This window comes from Pteropus alecto, unplaced genomic scaffold, assembly GCF_000325575.1.
Source record: "Pteropus alecto unplaced genomic scaffold, ASM32557v1 scaffold251, whole genome shotgun sequence".
Classification (NCBI taxonomy): Eukaryota; Metazoa; Chordata; class Mammalia; order Chiroptera; family Pteropodidae; genus Pteropus; species Pteropus alecto.
In genome coordinates, this window is record NW_006431048.1 from 4,038,827 (window position 1) to 4,058,558 (window position 19,732).

Sequence of the window (19,732 nt, forward strand, 5' to 3'; positions counted from 1 at the left end):
GGATCACTTGCTCTCTTACATTTTGCAGCAAATAAACAAAAGTCAGGAGTGCTGATGGAATGAAAGAGAGAAGATGATAGCCGAGGGTCAGTGTACTTGTTCCAGCCAGGTGAAGAATTCAGCTGTCTTATTTGCAGCAGGTACACAGCAAGGCTTTCTCCCTGACCCTGCCCTAGTTTAGTGACCTCAGGATCAGAGAGTGTGAGATAATATTTTGCTGCATATCAGCGATTTTATTAAGGAAGCTATGGATTTTCAAAGACCACTTGGCCCCAGTTTACCTACACTTGGTATTTTGGCCTAGTCCTTCAGCCTCAGGCAACAGGCTGTGTCCTTGTTTCATTTTAGTTTTCTAAGTTATGGGTATTTTTAAAGATGATCTGCATTCATTAGGACTTTTCCTAATTTTTTTTCTTACTGGAAAAAAAAGACTATGGGCCCAAACCTCCTAAGATCACAGTGCTAAATCACGCTCATGGACATTCAAGGTAATTCTATCTGATAACCCAAGCCATTTTTGATTCTCAGAGTGGACAGAAAATTGTGGGGTTTTTTTCCGCTTGTAAAAACATACAAAGAAAACTATTTCAGTACTTTCCTTTCTTACCTGACTTGTCGTTTAGAAATATAACCTAGAATATCCTATGAATGAAAGTGTTTCTTTTTAAACAGTCAGTGGGTAGTAAGGGAAGTGCAGTGTTTTCCATATTCAGACTGAGCCCGTTAGTTTCATAATCCAGGGGATTCATCCCTTCCCGTTGCTGCTCCGTCTTCCCCACAGCCCTCACTCACACACAGACCCCTTTTGTAGAGCTTTTTGTCCTCGGAAGCCGTCAGCTCCAGCCATGCCTTGTCTTCTGGCAAGGTAGGTGAGGCTAAATGAGGACAGGAGGCATTTTGTTGCTGATGAGGAATCTTGGAACCTGCACATTATTCTGTAAGTCAGGAATCTGAGGCCCAGAAAGACTGAGCGACTTGCCCAAGAAAATCCTAGAAGTTAGTAGAGAAGCAGGAACTAGAACCCAGATCTCTCTGATTCATTGTCAGAGAGATCTGACAATGTCATTTTTCCCCTCACTCTAAAAGTCAAACGTTGAACTCCCAGGGCTAAGGTTAACTCAGCTGGTCAGTCTTTCTGCACCTTCCACAAAACCATTGGTCACATATTTGTGAAAAAGTGCCCACCATGTGCTGAGCTCTGTGCTGGATACTGTAGAGAGATGTGGACTATTTGTTGAGTGTGAATCCTCATTTGTGTGATTTTCGTTTCATGTGTGTCTCCATAGCCACACTGTTAAGCCCTGATGAGGGCAGGGGTGATGTCTGTCTGTTTCACTGCTGTACCCCTGGCACACAGCACACACAGATGATCAGGAAGTACCAGTGGAGTGAATGAACAGAGGGGACATAGTCCGTGATCTCAGGGAACTCCAGTATTAAGAGGCAGCTAAAACAGGTGGTCTGAAAGCAGCCAAACATACATTGTAGTTTTAAATATGCTAAAGACGCCTAGAGGTTCTCTTACCTCAGAGCAGAAAGACTTAATCAGCAGGAGAACGTGGCCTGCTAGGAACATTAACCCCAAACTATCTTCTCAAGCCTTGGGAAACCTGGGCAGCAGGTTGGGAGATGATGAGAGAGTCTATATTTCATACACGAAACCTGTAAAACCACTTAGAAAGTCACACTTCCAGAGTAAAATAAAGAGAGGGGGTCTATAATTTAGAATATTCTTACTCTTTAAGACAGAAGAATGATAACAGGATAGCCATGTGTCCTCCTTGACCTGCAGTCCCCTTCATCAGAGAAACCATTAATTGGAATCCTTGAATTCATAGATGTTATCAGCAGTGCTAAATTTTCCCCTAACTATACCCAAAGACCAGGAAACTGATCGCCATTGGTTACCAAGTGGTCAGGTAAACACACTAAAGAAAAGAAAGATAGGGGGTGGGGGAGGAGAGAGGAGGTAGACGGGGTAATGGGGGTCAAATATAGGGGGGTAAGGGGAGGGTGAAGTGGGTAAAGGGTATCAAATATATGGTAGCTGAAAGAAACTGGACTTTGGGTGGTAAACACACAATAGAATATACAGAGGTCAAATTACAGTGTACACTGGAAAATTAAATAATTGTATTAACCAATGTTACCCCAATAAACTTAATTTTAAAGAAGAAAAGAAAGATAACAAAGTGGATTGATTCAGGCAAACTGAACCATATTCAACAAAAAGACAAACATGGGTGGCTGTGGGGAGGGGACTGGGCAGACACCTCACGGGGATCAGAGTCATTTTAACAGTGATTTCTAGAAAAGGCCCCAGTCTTCCTCTTCTAATCCAGAGGAAATAGAATAATGGCACTGCTGGGGCAGGTAGATGAGGAAAATGTTACCACAAAAGGACCGTGATAGACCGAGTTGAGGAGCCGTGGGGCCCTAGGGCCCCTTTCCAGTCACCTCGTGTGTATTTTGTGTGCCGTTGTGGGGAGGAAAGGGTTTGGACACACCCACGTTTATATCCCAGCTCCGGCACTTTGTTGTGTTGCGTGAGTTACTGCACATTAATTTCCCTATCTGCAAAATAAAGATAATACCCATCTCACTGAGGCATTGGGAAAATTAAGAAAAAATATATTCACTTGGCCCCTGTGACGCATGTAGTAAATGTTAGTTTCAACCATTATTGGAGGGGAAATAAATGTTTACAGACTGTGAGTAAGAGTGCACGATTATTCAGCAGACTGTGAAGATCTCTGAAAGTTCTTGGGAAAAGTCCTGCCCTCGGGTTCCTTGTCTGTTAACTAATTGCCAGCAGGTTCTTTTCCATATTAGACCTAAAGGAAAACAGCTTCAATTTATCTGACTATAAACAGAACAGCCTTACTCCTCTTTCCGTTTGGTAGCCTTTAGAATCTAAGGCTTAGATATTTGTAGTTAGCATTGGCTCATGGGTTATTTTGTTATTTAATGGGTTATAATCCATCACTGTCATGTATTCATTTTAATCCTCAACTTGTACCACCTTTGGCCACTGGCAACCCCTGAAGCTTTATATATGTGAAGACATGTCTTATCTTTTAATCTTCTCTGCTTAGAAGTCCTCGATTTCTCCAGACGTTCCTTGTAGTAATGTATTTTTAGACCCTTCCACGTCTTGATTGTATTCTTCCGGATTGACTCCAGTGTGTAGTGATCTATATAAGGTGGGGCATCTGGAATACTGCAGGTCTGATCTAACTAATGCAAATTCAGCCCTTGATCTGGGGCTACTCTGTCTAGTCTCCCTACGATGGTACATCATGTCTAACAGTGGTGTATAGTGTTGCTCATAAAATTGCCACAGTCGTTTTCACGGGCTGCCCTTAGCTTGGCAAGTGACGTAGTAACCTGAGTATCAGGCACTTACTATATTAGATTTTCTCATTTAGTTTCATCCCAGTATTCTAACATGTTATGAATATAATTATTTTGTCTAGTGTGTCAGTTATATCTCTCAGCATTATTGAATAATCATACCTTCTGTAGCTTCATCTAAATTCTTGCTTAAAAGAGAAGATTGGGGACAGAAGATCAATGCTTGGTCTCCTTCTTTTTTCTCACCCAGGTTTTGACACTTGGAAGCTTTTTTGTTTGACTCCTCTTTCTAGGAAAGGAAACTTGGCCACTAGTCTCTGTAGCAGGAGAGCTGGGATTGCTCACTGAAGGTGCAAATCCTCACTTGATGAGAAATCAATCTAATATTCTTAATTCTGCATTAAACGCTGACAAAGCCAACATAGGTGCATCAATAGCTTTCCCCAAAGTTGCTTTCATTCAACCTTCAAATAGGTCTGTGGGTCTGTGTAATTAGGTTCTACTTTACACCTGTCTCATGCAAAAGTGTTATTTCCCTGGAGGCAAATGGATGAGCTTACCTTGTGCCATGGTGGTCTGAGCCCCTTCCTATTCTGCCCAGGAATATGCTCATGCTACTCTGGGCATTCCACGGTAAAGAGTCTTTTGCCTGTAGGTTTATTATTAAGTGATGGGACTTTGCAACCACACTGTATAAAAAACCAAATTATAGAATTCTGGTTAATCAAGGCTAAGTAATGAAGTGGCAGTGAAGAAATATCTTGTCGTTTAACGCGATGGCTGTCTGCTGACTGATTTCTAGCTCATGGTACAGAAGTGGCCATTTGCACATTGACAGTCCCTGTGCACGTATTTACCATTTAGTCTAGGCATGCTGGAGACGCTTAATAAATACTATTGAATTGCACATTGCAAACTCATCCTAGTAGGGATACTCCATCCAAAGATCACTGTGAATTTCTAGACATGTCCAGGCTGGCTGCAGACAGGGAAATTGGAGTGAAAATGAGTTGCAGGTGCTATTCTCTGCAAAATTGTAAAGGAGAGAACACTGCTGGAACATCCCTGGGCTGATTGTGATTTGAATGAGAAATTTCAACAATAAGCTAATGTGATCTAAGATGCAAGGTGGACTGATAATGGCAATGAACTGAAGGGGGACAGGGAAATGCCTGGAGAACCTGGAGATTTCAAAATCTAACTCAATGAGTTTTAACAGATCAATGTAGTGGATCATGACCAAAATTGTGTTTTACTGATTGGGAGGGAAGGCTATGTTTAGAGATGGTGAGAGCTCAACTAAGGGGAAAGTCAAGAATCCTACAATGTTACTCTCTGCAGTAACATGCAGTAGGGACAGGCAGCCTGGCTGTTAGAGTTTTCTGGGAATAGGCTTCTGTAGAGCTTCACCTGGTTTATCAGAACCTGCACTCTGGGAGCACATAGCAGGCCACTAGGTGCAAGGGCTGTAGTCAAAAAGGATCTAGCCTCTGCATTGGCGCGTTGGCGAAGGCCTGGCTGGGGCATTGGTGCATTGGTGCATAGGTGAGGGCCCAGCCCTGCGCTGACCTGTTCTAGCTCTTTTCATTCACACACTGTGTTGAGGCATTGCTTACTCCATAGCAGGTGCAGTTCTCCATGCTGGGAGGACAATAATGAACGAAGCAAGGCCCAGCCATCCTCTAGCTTCCTTTCTTGTAGGGAGCTAAAGGTAAATAACCAGAAAGAGAAAGGATGTCATCTCTAGTCTTCAACTAATAGCATCAGACATAAGAGGCTGCTGAGTTTTTCTTCTTAGGAAAAGTGGGCTGATGCTGCAATTGGAAGAACTTGAGTGTGATGTAAGAAATGATTTTCACTATAGGGATTAGTGTCGATAGGAGAACAGATGATAGTAGGGAAAAATGGGCTTATAAATTTTAAAAAGCCCTAAGAGAACAGGGCTGGCCAATGGATAGGGCTACTTGGGAGATTGCGGGAAGGGAGGAAGGAGAGTATCCTAGATCCACTTGTCTTGAAGCAGAGTCTGAGACTCAGATTCCTGTGCATATAATTTAAGGAGATGTGTTCTCAGGAAAAGGGGTAAGGAAACAGGACCCATTGGAGAAGGAGGAAAAGCAAACACGCATGTGGTTTCAGCTGGAGTCTAACTCAGTCTGGCTCCTGAGCATGAATTTCACCCAGAGTTTGCCCCACCTTGAGGTAAGGGGGCTGGCCTTTTGTGTCAGCTGCAAGCTGTTAGTGGCCACCATACACAAAAGCTGGATGGGTGCCCTGGTGGGAAAGGGGATCGGGGTGGCATGCAAAGCATCTACTGCAGGAAAGAAAGGGGATGTAGCAGGAAGGGGACGGGTTTTGAGATCAGGCATGGATTCAATCCCCAATTGTTTGCTAGTTGTATGACCTTTAGTAGGTCATTTAATCATTTCATGCCTCAGTCTCCTCATCTGTTCTGTGAGGGCAATGAGTTCTTCTCTCCAGGATTTTGAAGAATTAGATGAGATCATGTATGAAAAAGTGTGTGAAGCAAAGGAGACATAAGGTAGGTCGCTGTCCGAGTGACTGCAGGTCACTCCTCTGCAAGGAAATAGACAACGTGCTTCCTAGAATTTTAAGGACCCACAGATCACTGGGTTTTGCCACTGAACAGAAAACCAAACATCTGGAAAGGTGGAGACTTAACAGTGTCAGGGCTTATAAAAACCCTATCAGCTCACACTAGGTCATAATTTTCACTTGGCAAATTCTTAAAAACTAGAATTTTTAAGAGTGGTCCACCCAAGTTTGGGTCTCCAGACTATTATTGTGACAGCGTGTTACATTTAGCTGGGGTGCCTGAGCAGGTGAACCACCTACTGGAGATCCAGCCCATAAAATGCACTACATTAAAAGCTGAAAAAAATGTGGTACATCCTTTGAAGACATTCCTCAGCACTTCTGTTATTATGCCCTTTGTCTCGGTGGGGCCTGAGGGCCATAAGTTATTTCCTTATAGGGAGAGATTTATGTTGACTTCCATGTAGTAATCAACACTTCCTAATCCTTAAATACGTACCTTAAAAGAGTATATAATTGTACTTCCTATTACCAGGGCTTAGAGTGGATATGTCCAAAGTCTAAACTTGGACTTTATAAGCTTATATAATCTTGAGTCTCAGTCTTACCCCATGCCTGACAGACAGTACAGTTGCTCAGAATTGCTGGACAAATCTTAGATAGAGGCATTCTGATCTTTCTCAGTAATTTCTGATCCTGGTAGTCACTCCAAAGTAAGAAAAAATGCCATCTTCACTTTAAATTTTTAAGCCCAAATTGTGAGGGTTTTTTTGTTTTTGTTTTTGTTTTTCAAATTTCTGAATAATCTAAGTCCAGGGCTAGGTTTGAAAATAGCTTTTTTTCCCTAGTATAATTCCTTTGTTACTTTGATCTGTGGTGGGCATGTGGCTGGACAAGGGGGGAGATGGCGGCAGTGAGCAAGAAAAAGCACAGGACTCCTGGTCCTTGGGACACCAGAGGCTCCCTTTCTGTGGCTGCTCTGTCACCTCCCCAGAAAGAAGTACAACTCCATGTGCTCCAGAGTGACATTCAGCACAGTAAAATGTGCTGGCTTTTCACATTAAACTGATCAAGTGTGATGAGTTGTGGTCATATGTTTTCCTATAAAGGAAGAGTTGCTCAAATAAATGACTGGCTTCCAGAAACTGCACACCTCCAAAGGGTATGGAATACACCTTACTGAAAAATAAAACTTAGGTCCACAGGACAAAATCTCCCATGACAGCATTATGTTATGTAATACCTTGATTTATACTCCATAGCTTGAAAGCCTCCCTTGAGAGACCCACCTTTAAAGTTGCCAGTGATCTGAAATAGCAAATACATTTCATAAAATACAACAGCTGACGAGTAGTTGAGTAGTTCGCCGTACACAGGCAGCCTCCTGGGAACCTCAGCGGTGCTCTCATGATGCTCAGAGCATTCGCACAAAATCTCTTTGCTTCTGGTGGCAGCTTTGCACAAATGTGTTACAGAAAATAGGGAAACTGCAAAAGGTGATTTGCCAGTAGATTAGATCTGTCTGTGATAGCTGCAGGGATGGCCAGGGGCTGGATCTGACTTGGGGATGAGTTTGGAACTTGGAAACTTAAAGGCTTAAGGAAGTGAAGAACCTGAGAGATCATCTAGCCCTCTGCCTTCACCCTGTTTAAAAGAAACAAAGTGACTTGCTCAGAGTCACAAAGCCAGCTCATGGCAGACCTACGACTCAAACCCAACTCAATTTCCTGCCTGTTAAATTGGATTAAAAACATAGTGCTTTTATAGGAAGCCTGTAGCGAAAAGCACTCGTTGTAACCCCTTTCTCTGACTGCCTCTGTACCACCCTGTCCTAGCCTCCCAAAATCCATAGCGACCCCAAGGAAACGGCAGTGTATTTGTATAGCCCAGTCCAATGCCTCCAGGGCTGGCATATGGCAAAAGGGAAAGACAATTTTTCAAGTATTATTGCCTATCACAGACTCCTTGATACCAAGTACTTATGACTCATATAGTGGCCTTGGTGGGGGTGTAATTCTGCCCCAGACAGCGTCTTCGAGCCTCTCCATGCAAATTCCCAGTTGGACTCTAAGCGCTTGGCAGTGAGCACTGAGATGTGGCAAGTCTGCTCCCTGCCTCCAAGCTGCCTGTGAGCAGTGAGCCTCCAGAACCAGCTCAGCCTGGTGGCAGCCCAGTGCAAATTCTGTTTTCAAAATTTCTTGATGAAAGGAGAAAACAAATTTCAGAGTGAGCCAAGATGTTAAAGTGGATTAGCTGGCGACAGTCCAGGGCAAATCAGACCCAAGTGAGTATTGCACCTCTGCTGGGCGTGCTCTGCTTGGGAGAAGGGGTATGAGGACGGGGGGGCTGGCACGGCCGGGGCAAAGCTCGGGGGCTGTAGGCAGAGAGAGAGGTGGCAGCTCTCAGGGCAAGGCTTTTACTGGTGGATTCTGCACAGACCTCGTGGCATAGGACTTACCCTTTTTTTCCATCTGTATCAGTTTAAGAAAAGAAGTTATTTTAGTGCAGAGCAAAATGACCAGGTCCCCTGTTAAAGCTGATGGCAGGAGGAACAGGCTGTGGGAAATATTGTTCTTAAAAAGCTGTGCTCCTCGATGACTAGAAGTGACAGCAGGAGTATGGTGTCTGGAGGTAAGCAATCTGGTGGGTATGAAAATTAACTCTTTTAGAAACTTAAAGTAGAAATGTTGCTAGAAATGAATGTCTGGAGCCAAAGCAGTGAGACTAGAGATGGAGCAAGTAAAGGTGGCTTTGAAATGTGGTTTTGCTTTAGCAGAACCACCTTTATACCAACCCGCGCTATGCTGTAAACATGATGTATGTCATCTGTGACTACTTCATAGGATTCTTGGGAAAAGCGATGGATAGACATGTGGGTAAATATTACGATTTCTTGATCTTGAGCTTAGATGGAAAACACTTGCTTGGGTTTTACCTATTCGTCAGTTTGGCATCACTTCCCCACTCCTGGTGGCTACTGCCCACCTGCCTGCCAGGACCAGTGTTACATGATAGACAGATAATGGGGGTGCGTGGATCTAAGGATTTGCGGCATTTGGGTGATATGATGTGATCCTATTGCTAGAAAGCAGGGCCTTATCAAGGAAAACAAGTTTGAGTGTCTTCGGTGGTAGCCTCCTACTAAGAGCAACAGCAAGGACGTAACTTTGGCTCAGGGCCTCTCTAAGTAGCAGATGCTTGCCAAAGGGAGCACCCTGCCTCTGCTCCGATAGCTCTTCGCCATTGCGAGAAAACTGTTAGAAAAAGATAAAGAACTGTGCAAACCAGACCCATTACAGGTTTCCACTCCCTAGTTTCAACCAGAGCATTGCCAGAACTGATCGGTCTTAGCGTTCTTCTCCTGCCGTGTTCCATGTGTGTCTGGCCCTGGCACAGCAGACTTCCTTGTTTCAGAGTTGATAGTTAGTTCTCAGTTTCCTTGTATGATAGGGATTAAAGCTGAGTCTTCCATGTTTAGGATGCGCATCTTCTGTCTTGAAATTGCTAATTGCTGAGAGATGTATATACATTGACTAGAAGTTCAGGAGAGCTGGTCCTACAGTCTGCGTGGCCCCTGCTGGTGCTGCTTGTGCAATGCTTAGCGAATGTTTACCTTACATCACTCTCTGCTCTATACCAACTGCAAGGGCTTATCTTCCTCTCTGCACTTTGTGATACACTAAGGAAAAACCAGACAGGCTCTGTCCCCTGTCTCCTGATGTCTGGTATGCTTTCAGCTGCTGGAACAGGGTTGAAAAAGTTTGGCTTACTCGTTGCTATTGCCCACGTACGCATGGACAACAAACTGACTTAATGAGCACTAGAGGATATTGAAAATTCATTATTCTTTCTTTTCCTAGGGATTTTGATGTAGGCTAGCTTTTTATCTCATTTATTAATTCATCAACCATCTACTGAGCTCCTACCATATGTCAAGTACTATTCTAGACACTGAGGAGATAGTCGTGAATACAACAGAGCAACTTGGTGGCTCGCTTAGACCTTTCTCTGTTGTGCTGATGTTAGCCCAAATATGCTCAATTTTAAGGCATTTCAAATACACTGGAACGTCTTCTTTTTTTTAAATTAACGTTTACTTCCATGTATGTCTTTGTGACTGACACTTGCAGCTTTTATTTTAAGGAACTCAGCAATTCTTTTTAAGAGATTATTTGGGAATTCTTGAAAGTAGTCCCCAAATTGTTAATTCTGTGATTCATAACCATTTCAAACCAGAATGCTGGATTTCCCCCGATGGTCATCTTTTGGCCGTAGTTTCAGTCAGCAGATTCCCAATTGGAGCTGTTTTCATTCATGGCAGATAGATATTCTAGACAAAGAGAAAAGATCAGGAGGTATTCACATAATCCCCAAATATCTTTAATTTTTTTTCTATCATAAGATAAAAGTGTCAGAGAAAAATTATTCTTTAAGAAAAGGAAAACTTTTTGATTTTTTTAAAAAGGATGTGAGGGAATTAGGAGTGGGGAATAGTTTTGCTAAAGGAAGATTGTTTCGAGTTGTAGAATCCGGAATCCATAATGCAGTCGAGCTGTTTCACCTTCCCACCCCACTTCACCACATGACTTCTCAAAACAAGAATGGTCACACTATTTATGCCTCTTTACATACAGGCTATTGAGAACCCTTATTGCGTTCATGAAATTTTCTTGAAAAATCTCAAAAGAGAAAGATTTTTAGGGTATGTTCTCTAACATTTAAATTTAAGATAATACTTGTAATGGGCATATTAAGTCCAAACCATTAAATTGGTTGTGTTATTTAGAGGACAAACGAGTAGGTACTACCATTAACACATGACCAAGTTGAAACATTTATTAATGGAGAAGAACGGAATCAGTTGGGGCAGAATAGAAGATTATTTCGAATATATTGGTACATTCAATTCATTCTTTTATTCAACAGAATTTTATTGTGTCCACTGATGAACAGATACGATGGAGATTCAGGATATATAAGAACAATCTCTGTCCTTGTCCCATAGTCTTCTGACTCATTATCCCAGGTGTCTCTTATGTCATACCAAATGGGGTGACTATAGTCATGTTACATGTATTTATGAAAGCAGACAGGTGTACGTAGCACTTTCTTCACACCAGTTGCTGTGCTGGGCATCAGAGAAATTACAAAATGAATGTGTCAAATGAGATACATACTTACCACACAATATGCTATGTTTTATACTAGAGGAACATCCACTTTGAACAACAAAATTTAGCTTGGGAACAAGGGAAGACTGTTACACCAGAAATGAAATGTGAACTTGGCCTTGAAGTTCCCCTTCCTTTCTATTTCTCCTTCTTTGTATCGGTTTTGATCCCAAAATAATTATTCTAATCATGGACAGTATGTAAAAGAGCAGTGCTACTGATACAACTGTATCAAAAGGAATATTTTGTTTTGGTGTAAAAGTAGACTTTTTTTTAATGGGCTGTTAGCTCTGAGGAGATTATTCAAAAATTCCCTTAGAATCTTTACTGAAACCTCATAATCATCTAATTTTTAAATCAGTTTTTCCTCAAACATGTATTAAAGATTTTTTAAATTAATTTTTGAAGCAATAATACATATTCATGGTTCAAAATGTAGGTATTCTTCTAGAGACATGATTTAGAACTATAAAAGCTCACATACACTTGTTTATTCTTTTTAAAAATGTCTAAACAAGTAGTAGCATGCAGTAAGTCATTTTACACTTTTTTCCATGTACTAGATCTGGATAATTTCATAGCAGGATACGTAGAGCTGCTTCATTTTTTTTTTTTTTTTTTGATGACTACATGGTATTCCATTACTTACAGTACCATAATTTATTTAACTAGTCCTCTATTGATGGGTGTATGGGATATATCCAGTCTTTTACCATTACAAACAAGGCTGTAATCCTTGTAGAGATATAGTTTCTCACATTTGTGAGTTGTGAGTATATTAATAGGGTAACTTCCTAGAAGTAGAATTACTGCATCAAAGGGAATATGCATGTTAAATTTTGATAGACATTGTCATATCATCCTCTATAGATGTTGGACCAACCCATACTCCCTCGAGCTATGTAAAACTGTCAGTTTCTCCAGTCTTGCAATCTAGTATATCATTAATAGTTTTTTATCTTTCCCAATCTGATATCAGGTACTTTAAAAATAATCCTGATTTGTTATTGCTCTTGTATGCTTTGTTTAACTGATAATATTGCACCTATATTATTTTCAATTATTTTATTGAAATGTACAATGTTTAATTTATACTGTTATTTAATGGGAGTTATGGGCTTGTCTGATTAACTGTTATTTATACTCATTTTTATGGGTAAAATACATCTGGTTTATATTAAACTTTTTAAAAATCTTAATGTAAAATATATATGCTGAAAATGCATAAAGACTACTAAACAATTGAATGAATAATTATAAAGTGAATGTACATGTAAAAACCATTCAGCGAACGTACATGGAATAACCATGTAGGTCACGAGAGCAGGACATTGCCAGCTTTCCTGAACCTCGTCCCCAGGTGCCCCTCCCTGGTCAACAACCATCCTTCTTCCCTAGAGAGAACTATTCTCCTGACATTCAAAATAATAATGTCCTTACTTTTCTTTATAGTTTTACCTCCTATATGTTCCTAAAACAATGTAGTTTCAATGTGGCTCTTTTTAAATTTTATATGTCTAGAATCATACTGTGTGTTTTGTGTGTGTATGTCTTGTTTCTGTTGCTCAACAACTATTTTATGGAAATCCACTATGCTTATGTGTAAAGTTGTTTATTCATTTTTATTGTTGTGTAATGTTCCATTCTATGAATATACCACAATTTATTTCTTCATTTTTTACATGGGATGTTTAGGGCTACTGTGAACAATGCTGCTATGACTATTCTTGTATATATATCCTTGTGTGTATAAACTGGAGTTTTGGGTATACGGCTAGGAGCGAAATTGCTAGGTGATTGTGTGTGTGTGTGTGTGTGTGTGCGCGCGCGCGCGCACGCATACACACAATATATATATCTTCATCTTTATTAGATAATGTAAACTATTTTTTAAAATGCTGGCACCAAATTTACACTTCTACCAATATATGTGAGATTTTCTGTTGCTCTATATGCTTGCCTCTACTTGACATAGTCAGACATCAAACTGTTTGCAGATCTGGCGGGTATGTAGTAAAATCTGCTTACGGTTTTAATTTGCATTTCCCTAATTACTAGTGAGGTTGGACAACTTTTCATATCCTTATTGCGCTTCTGGATTTTCTCTTTTATGATGTCCCTGTTCAAGCCTTTTGCCCCTGTATCTAGTAAATTGTCTGTGTTTCTCTTATGCATTTTTAAGAGTTCTTATAGTTTAGATACTAGTCCTTTGTTGGTTATACATGTTGTAAATATCTGCTCTCACTCTGTGGCTAGTCTTTTTACTCTCTTTAGTCTGTCTCGATAAACATATAATTTGAAATTTTAAAGGCAATACGTTTTTAAGTTAGAGGCTCATAAGATGTGACATATGAGATATTTCCTACATTCAGGTTTTTAAAATACAATTTATCATTTATTTCTCCACAGAATAGTGTACCAACATGAAGACTTTATGATGCAGGTTTCTGTCAATCCCTAAATATACCCCTGCTTTAATGAAAGAATAAGAATTGATTGACTTTTTGAAATGTATCTGTTATATTTTACTTCGTACATTATTTGACAGGTAATATAGCTACAGCAATGATACGTGTTAGAAAAAAGATGATAAATACATTGGATTTGGAACTGAGCTGTCTGATCAACAGAACTACGACCTAGGAAGGTAGTCTTCACATAGCAAAACTCAGCATATATCCTCACAAGAAAGCCTCTTGAATACTAATTTCATATATAATTATTACCAATTAGCCTTCTAGTTGCTTAGCTCATAAGAAATTTAGAAGAGGAGAAAGTTATTTCTTTAGAGAAACAATGATAGCCACTGAGGCTGTGAGCTACTGACAGCAAGAAAGGAAACAGAAAAGCTCTGAAAGCAAAGACTGATGGAGGAAATTCATCAGTTAAAATTCCAGCAGTTTGGTTCTATTTAGTGAAGGTACCGAGAATGCTATTTGGATTTTGCACTACACCGTAATTATTACTCAGCTTGTTATTTGTAATTGTCAACAGAAGGGGAAATTATGTTCAATTTACTCTGCTTAAGAAGTCAGAAATGTACACATATTCATTAAAAAAAAAAAAAAACAGCTAAAATAGGGAGTAAAGGTATTGGTGTTCACCCTTAGTTATCCAGGAAACTTCATTATCCTGACAGGCACAGTTCCCAGAGGTTCTGGAGAGCTGAGGTCATGTTGACTGTCGTTTGGTGGAATGATTTGTAGGAGTGAAACTCAGCTTTTCTCAGTCCTAGCGATCGACTCTAAAAGACTGATACTACACTCCTTTGGCATTTATTGAGCATCTGTATAATCCACTCTGCCCCAAACCACTGTCCTATCACACATGGCCTGTGAAAGCAGCCTCCTAACTGGTCCCCAGACAGTCACTCTTACCACCCTCTAATCTCTTCTCCACTGTGCAGCCACGGTGATCTCTTTTAAATGCAAGCTCTCCACAGCACTCTACATTTTCAAGCCCTTCAATAACATCCCTTTGCTCTTAGGATAAATACCAAAATCCTCAAAATGACCTATGAGGGCTGCAGGATCTGGACCTTGGCCCTCTTGCCCAGCCTCGTTGGAGCCACTCTTTCTCTAATTTCCTGCCTGGCAACCTCCCTGGCCTTCTCAGGTTTCTTCCTAGCTCAGGGCCTTTGCACAGGGCCTTTGTTTCCTCTGCCTGGAAAATTCTTCCTCCTCACGTGCCACAGTCCACCCCTTTTTCCCCCTCTTCTTTCTAATCTCAGTCCATCCTGACCCTCTGCTAGATCTCTTCCTCAAGCCACATCTCTTACAATACTCTGTATGGTCATTTCTTAGTACCTAGCACCAATAATATAAGCATTTGTGTGATTATGTGACTGCCTCCTCCACCAGACTTTAAGTCCATGAGGGCAGAGATATGTCTCTTTTATACTCCCACTGCATCACCAAATCTAAGTACTGATTCATAGGAGAGATTTGGTAAATAAATAGTTGTTAAATGAATAAATGAAGAACAAATAAACACAAGGCATTGTGGGTAAGAGAAAGATCTAGAAATTGAGACTGAATATAATTAAGAAAATCAAACTTCTAATTTTGTAAGATCAGAGGAGTTTCAGCATTAGATTTTACTAGGCGGATAGAATTTATCCAGGCAGTATTGATGTAGGGAGCAAGGGTAAAAGAGAAAGTAAAATATAGGATAGTTTGGGCATACAGAGTAGATATGCCTGGTTGAAGTTCAGAGTTTGTGGGGTGAGCTGTGGGAAGTAAGAGTGGAACGATGGGTTGAGTCATACCATGGCTGGCCCTGGACACCGTTCAAAGGAATTTAGACTTTACCGATTAGCACCCAAGAAACACGGAGGGTTTTTTCTTTGTTTTTTTGTTTGTTTGTTTGTTTGTTTACTGTGATGGTTACAGAATTACCTTTATCTTCACCTGGATGCATCATGTCCTCTATTCTCTCATTCTTTCTCCAAACTCAGAAATAGTCTGAGGTTAATTTATCTGCAATACTCTGAATCTCATCCTTTACACCCACCTCCAGTATATCAATTCAACACCTCTTCTCTTTCTCCTGTTGTCAAACACCTCCTTTCCGTCTGCCATCTGACACTCTTGTTACTTCATGCTCCCAGTGAGAGCCGCACTTGAACTTCTACCCCTAATTCTTCTTTCTCTGAATCCTCCCCCACCTTCAACAATAATTTCTATTGTTTCGATTCTGACGCCCATGACAAAAATTCCAAAGTTATATCTCAGAAGTGACTTTACTCCTAGTGGCAGTTTCATACTCATTTATTCATTCACTCACCACAGTTTTTGAGCACCTGTTTGTCAGGCACTGATCCAGGATGGAGATACAGCAGTGAAACAATAGGCTAGACTCTACCATTACGAACACTAGGTTCTGCTGAGGAACCAGAAAACCGTCAAGCAAATACAAGACCAGCTGGTGACATAACAAGCACTATTACTCCTGGGTGCAGTAATTATAATTGGTCTCCATATGTTTCCAATTTGATGTCTGGCATCAGAAAATTATTTCCTTTTTCTCTCAAACTGGTAACCTGGTTTGACTTCCCTATTTAGGGCAGAACAATGTGATGATCCCAGAATCCCAGGTTTTATCTGTGGATTCATTTTCAGTATATTCACCCTGGGATCCAGTACCATATTTTCAACTGTCTTAGGCATAACTGCACTTGGATGACTCACTGTACTCTTAGTCAACAGAAATGAAACTAAACTCATCATCTACCACTTCCCAGATCGTCTCCTTTTCGAAGACCCCTGTCCACAGCTTGACCTCTAGGCCGTCTTGGTTTTCCTTCATTCTCTATCCTCTTCCTGAAATAACATTTCATAGATCATCGCAGTGATTACACATTTTTCAGTCTGGCTTTAGATTTTTATATAGTATATGAAGTCTATCCCTGGGAGCTTCAATAAGAGAAGCATGTCTCCCAAACCACAGAAATATTCTCTAGGACCTAGAGCCTGCTGGAACACAAACTCCTTCCCCCTGGTCCTGCCTCTTCTCTGGGTCACTTCCTGTCTGCAAACCTCACTTCTAACATATGTTTTCTGGTTGGTATGTGTAATTATTGTCACTAAAATATAATGATCTTTCAAATTATAAGTTCCTTTGTCTACCAACCTGTATTGTATCACTATGGCTCCAAAATTATTTCTCTGTCCTGATCGCTACGTTTCTGATCTCAGGAAGAGTGTTGTTGGACCATGCCTTTATTATTAGAATGATTTCTGGAGTCTCTTCCCTCAACACTTTGTGAGACAGCATCTTCTTCCAGTTTTCTATTATTTCCTATGGGTTAGTTTTTGTCTCAGCACTTGTTTCCCGAGATCCATGAAGACAAGGCTCACGTGCGATACCTTGTGTTATCTGCAGCACACTGAGACAGAGTTAGGCATTCACAGAAAGTACTCAGATAATACTTGTTTGAATGCTATGTTATATGTATAACTTCTGTTTGTGTATATTTATGAATGCGTGTCTCTAAATGTTTCCCATATACTCTCTAAATAATATTCGCCTACGTGGTCTGGGAGACAGGGATATCTTGGGTATTTTCCCTGGCCATCAGGCCCATGACATTGTAAACCAAATCCTATATTCCAAAAGCCGCGGTTGGCACAGGTGAAGGGCCTACCTGAGGTGTAGCCTGCAGTTAACGTTTCTTTCCCACTTGCTTGGGGGCTTCTTTTTCTCTCTAAATATGAAAGAATAATTTTCTGTTAAACATAAAAAAGATGTGTACGTGTATATATTTGTGTGTGTTTGTGCTTATGTATGCATGTATACACATATATGTATATACATATGTGAGCGCATGTATGTATATATGAAGGAAATACACCAAGATGTAAATAGTGGTTATTTCTGGATGGTGGCTTTTTCCACATTCTCCGTGATAAGAAAATTATTTTTATTGGCAACAACAACAACAACAACAGAAAACCTGAATTTTTAACGGATAGGAAAGGACACAATTATTAGATGATTGCTGAGGTCCACCCTCTGCATGAACCAAGGACAAGGGGACAAGCAGGTGCCCAATAGGAACACACACAACAGAGTGATGGACTTCTCAGTATCTCAACATGAGACAGTGGCCAGGGAGTGAATAGGGGCTGATGTTGTGAGCTGAGGAACTGGCAACTTTGTTTGTGAAGGTCAGGAGCCTTGGACAGTGAAAGGAATGAGAAGGGAAATTTGGGGGATAGGAGGGTTGGGATGATAAGGGGATGATGAGTTCATCACGGTTTTCCCCAAAACTCAGTTGTTTAGAAAAGTATGGAAAGGGTGAGAAAAGGCTTGTAATTTACTTTTAAGTTCATGAGATTTCATGAAGAGATAAGCAGTGGGAGAGAGAGAGAGAGCAGACATGCTTCAAGTTTGGTTTTAATGCCCTGTGATTCCAGAGGGAAGGGTTTCCAGAGTGACTCAGTGTGGGGACACTAGAACCCGCGTTAAGAGGACACAAGAGCTTCCATTAAGGAAGTGGGTGACCCTTGGATGGGCAGCAAGATTTCAAAAGGAGGTTTGTTATTAGGTCAAGACCCAGTTCTCCCCCACCCCAACCTCCCCGCTCATCTCCCACAGTCTAAGGGCAGAGGGAATGTTTTCGGATAAGAATTCTTGTTTAAGAGGCAGTTTCTAACCTTTCTGAACTTGAAACAAACAAACAAAAAATGACATGAAATATTTTCAAGGATGTTTCTCCCACACTGCCTACTTTCACCGTTCTCTCAGAGGTTCCTTGAGCAGAGGGAGAAGTGGAAAGAGGAAAAACGGGGAGATTGATTCTTCCTCCGCCTCATCATGGCTGATTCCTTTTCTCTGGGGTGGCATGCTGGAGGTGGGGAGCACCTGGCCTGTCAGTCTGGAGGGAGCCCTGCAGAGCATAACTCTGCACCCGCTCAAGGCCTCCCTGCTGCTCGCTGAGCTACTCATACAGCTTGGTCCTTATCAGTAACCTCCTCACAGAATTTGGGACAGGAGCTCTGGGGTCAGCACAAGCAGCAAACGCAGACATCTATCTCAAAAGGTCCTTCGGACAGAGTAGAAAGCCTGAAAGAACAAACAGAAAGGTCACAAAGTCAATTCTTGAAAAAGAGCTAAACTGAAAATATATTTCACGGTGTTTGTGTGTTTTCCATATGCACAGTTCAATACTTTCCCTGTTTTGTATCTCAGTTTTTAAGTCTGATGCCTACATCAAGGAAAATTTCCAGTCTGGGCTCTAATTTGAAATTTGAAGTAGAGGAACGAACACAAACAGCACAGAAAGTCCCCACCCAGGACATCCCCACCTCCATCTAATGGGAGAGATACAGTCTTTTCCTTCAGAAGTCCCTGATATAATTGGGCAGGCCGAGAAAGGCACAGAGGCTGCCTGCAAGGAAATTATCCAGAGCATAAACAACTGACAGTAACAACTGCCTTTCTTACTGAACTCCTAATATGAGCCTGGCTTTTTATGTACAATCTCCCATTTCATCTTCATGGCAGTTCTTCAAGGTAAGTATCATTACCCTCATTTTGCAGATGAAGAAAATGTCACTCAGAGAGGTTAAATAACTTGCCCAGGGTCACACAACCAGAAAGTGGCAGAACTTAGATTCAAACCTAGGTCTTTTTGATGTCCACTCTGCACAGTGCCTTCCACTGGCCAAGTCCACTAAAGAAAAACAATTGGATGATTCAGGCAAAAACATACAAAGTAACATTTTGGCCCAAATGGGATTAAGTTGTATCATTTCCTTCCTGGTCAACTGAATGAAACACTCCTAAATTAAACTAGTTCCATGGTCCATGTGTTGATTGTGTCAGTTGCTCATGGACTTCTATACCTAGCAGAGCCAGGCATGAGTCAGTTTAGAGGAGGCTGTTTGTTATGTCTTAGCCATGAGAGTAGTAAATTCAGGCATATCTTGCCTCAATGATTTCCTAATCCATCAGACAGAAACATCTAGAACTACAGTCAACTGAAGATGCATTTAAAAATATATTGCAAAATAGATGCCTCAAACTCTTCGTGGAACAAGAAAGGTTATAAATCTATAATATAATATAATATGTATGTTCCCCATTTGTGGCTATTTTTATCCCACTGGATGTCCAGAAATGTCTCTTGTGCACCCAGATATGTCAGA

The 19,732-nt window shown here is 40.9% G+C and overlaps 1 protein-coding gene across 1 annotated transcript in view; it reads left to right on the top strand.

Moving 5' to 3' along the window:
* The window catches only part of LOC102891261 (kalirin RhoGEF kinase), a 295,084-nt gene that overhangs the window by 270,823 nt on the left and 4,529 nt on the right, over positions 1 to 19,732 (top strand). The window lies entirely within an intron of this gene.